The sequence below is a fragment of the Elephas maximus genome, chromosome 17, assembly GCF_024166365.1.
Source record: "Elephas maximus indicus isolate mEleMax1 chromosome 17, mEleMax1 primary haplotype, whole genome shotgun sequence".
NCBI lineage: Eukaryota > Metazoa > Chordata > Mammalia > Proboscidea > Elephantidae > Elephas > Elephas maximus.
The window spans coordinates 21,923,498-21,927,056 of record NC_064835.1 but is presented as its reverse complement, the minus strand read 5'-3'; positions in this window follow the sequence as shown (position 1 = coordinate 21,927,056).

The window sequence follows — 3,559 nt, the reverse complement described above, 5'->3', positions numbered from 1 at the left end:
TTGGTCAGGCACACCTTAGTCCTTAAAGTGATGTCTTTGCTTTTTAACACTTTAAAGAGGTTTTTTACAGCAGATTTGCCCAAAGCAATGTGTCATCTGATTTCTTGGCTGCTGCATCAATCAGATGTTGATTATTAGATATATGCTTTGAAAATATTTTCTTCCATTTTGTAGGTTGTCTTTTCATGTTTTTGTTAATGTCTTTTAATGTAATTTTTTTTCTTTTATTTTTGTTGCAATCCAGTTAATCTATTTTTGTTGTTGTTGTTGCTTTTGCTTTTGGTGTCATATCTAAGAAACCATCACACAATCCAAGGTCCCAAAAATTTGCTCTTATATTTCTTTCAGTAGTGTTATGGTTGTACTTTTTTACATTTAGATCAGTGATATATTATGAGTTAATTATGTATGGTGTGAAGAAGGGGGTCCAGCTTCACTCTTTTGCACCTGGACATCCAGTTTTCCTACATCGTTTGTTGAAGACAGTATTCTTCCCCCATTGAATGGTCTTGGCACCCTAGTCAAAAGTCAATTGACCATAGTTGTATGGGTTTATTTCTGAGCTTTCAATTCTTTTCCATTTATTTGTATGTTTGGCCTTATGCCTGTATCATACAGTTTTGATTACTGTTGCTTTGTATTGAATTTAGAAATGAGTAATAGTTACTCTTCCATTTTTTTTCTTTTCATTAAAATTTGTTTTGACTGTTTAAGTCCCCTTGAATTTCCTTACGAATTTCTGGATTAGCTTGTGCAAAAAAAGAACCTGGGAGTTTAATACCAATTGCTTTGATGCCGTACATAAATTTGGGGAGTACTGTCATCTTAACAATATCAAGCTTCTGATTGCTTAACATGTGATGGTATTCTATTGACTTAGGTCTTTCTTAAGTTCTTTAAAAAATGTTTTGTACTTTTCAGTGTACATGTCTCGAATTTCTTCTGTTTAATTTACTTCTAGCTTATTCTTTTTGATGCTATTGCAAATGTATTTTTTTTTCTAATTTCAGTTTGGAGTATTCTTTGTTGGTACATGACTGCTGCTTCTGTGGGTATTGATTGTGGATCCAAGTAAAATGAAATCCTTGACAACTTCAATCTTTTCTCCATTTATTATGATGTTGTTTTTTGGTCCAGTTATGAAGATTTTCATTTTCTTTATGTTAAGGTATAGTCAATACTGAAGGTTGTAGATTTTGAACTTCACAGTAAGTGCTTCAGGTCCTCTTCACTTTCAGCAGGCAAGGTCCTTGTGTCATCAGCATATCAGAGGTTGTTAATGAGTTTTGCTCAATCCTGATGCCCTGTTTTCCTTCATGCAGTCCAGATTTTAGGATTTATTTTTCAGCATTCAGAATAAGTATGGTGAAAAGATACAACCCTGACACACAACTTTACTGATTTTGAACCATGCAGTATCTCCTTGTTCTGTTTGAACAACTGCCTCTTGGTCTTGTACAGGTTCTGCATAAGTACAGTTAAGTGTTCTGGAATTCCTGTTCTTCACAATGTCATCCCAATTTGTTAAGTAAGATCACAGAACTGAATACTTTGCATAGTCAATAAAACACAGGGAAACATCTTCCTGGTATTCTCTGCTTTCAGCCAAGATCCATCTGACATCAGCAGTGATATCCCAGGTTCCACATCCTCTACTGAATTGACTTGAATTTCTGGTAATTTCCTGTGTATGTACTGCTGACACCATTTTTTAAGTGTTTTCAGCAAAATTTTACTTTTTTGTGATATTAATGTATTGTTACAAAATTCCCACCTTCTGTTGGATCACCTTTCTTTGGGAAGGTGCGTATATGGATCTCTTCTATTAGGTTAGCCTGGAAGCTGTCCTTCAAATTTCTTCGCATAGAGGAGTGAGTGCTTTCAGGCCTGCATCTTTTTGTTGAAACATTTCAATTGATATCCCATCAATTCCTGGAGCCGTGTTTTTCAGCAATGCCATCAGTGAAGCTTGAACTTCCTGAAATGAATAAATGTTGACCAACTCTTTTTGTTACAGTGACTCTTGGTATTCCTGCCATCTTCTTTAAATGCTTCCTGAGTTGTTAAATATTTTGCCCATAAAATCCCTCAAATTGCAACTCAAATCTTGAATTTTTTTCTTCAGTTCTTTGAGCTTGAGAAATATTGATCATGCTCTTTCCTTTTGGTTTTCTAGCTCCAGGCCTTGGCATATTTCATTGTAATACTTTACTTTTTTCTTCTTGATCCATTCTTTGAAATCTTCTGTTCAGCTCTTTTACTTCATAATTTCTTCTTTTCTCTTTAGCTAATCTAAGTTCAAGAACAAGTTTTGGTTTTCTTCTCATATCCATTTTTGGCCTTTTTTCCCCTATTTTTTGTCTTTTTATGACTTTTAGCTTTGTTCATTTATGATGTCCTTGGTGTCATTCTCCAACTTGCCTGGTCTTTAGTCATTAGAGTTCACTGTATCAAATCTATTCTTGATGTGGTCTCTAAATTCAGGCAGGATATACTCAAAATTGCATTTTGGCTCTTGTGAACTTCTTTTAATTTTCTTCAGCTCCAGTTTGAACTTATGTATGAACAATTGCTGTTTGGTTCTGTAGTTGGCTCCTGACCTTGCTCTGGCTGATGATACTGAGCTTCTCCATCATATCTTTCCACAGATGTAGTCAATTTGATTCCTGTGTATCCATCCAGTGACATCCAGCTGTTTAGTAACCATTTATGTTGTGAAAAGGTATTTCCAGTTAATAAGTTGTTGATCTTGGAAAATTGTATCATGCTATCTCCCATGTCATTTTTATCACCAAGACCATATTTTCCAGCTGTTGTTCCTTCTTCTTTGTTTCAAACTCACTTTAGTTTTCAAAAAAGTCACATAATTGTTTACCTGAGAAGATAATCAGTTTTTCTGGTACTATTACTAAATTCTAGACAAATCACTTTTAAATTGTAACTTTGTGGTGTTATGATGCTACTTACAGACTAACAGGCCCTCATTCAAAAGAATTCTTTCACAGTCATGGGTAAACTCTACTATAGATAAGAAGCTTCAACAACAAAACTATTTCCTATTAACAAACAAAAACTTTCAAAATATAATGATTTAAGATTTTAGAGGATTTAATTCTAATAGTAATCCACAAAGTAGTAAGCATGTGAAAATTGCTAACAGCAAGGACTAAGATTACTTTATAATAACTTTCGTCATTAGTATTGTACTTGAACCATCTTGCAACATGAAAGCATATGACTACACGGAAGGTGAAATTTTGGCTTTATATTTACTTGTTTTCAGCTATCACTTGCATGATATAAGCACAAATACCTTCAGCAAACATTTTAGTGGCAGAATGACACCTTGTTCTTATAACAGGAGAATTTCAGATGAAATTGACAATTTAGGAAAGGTATTTTTTTTTTTATTTGTTATTTGATTTATTTAAAGTTGTAAACTTAGTCACATCCCTCTATCCATCCACCATTCATTGAGCAATCTGAGCATGGATAAATGACAAGAGCAGGATTCAGCTCTGTGGGATCTAGTCTAGATGCTGGTCTAATTGGAATCACA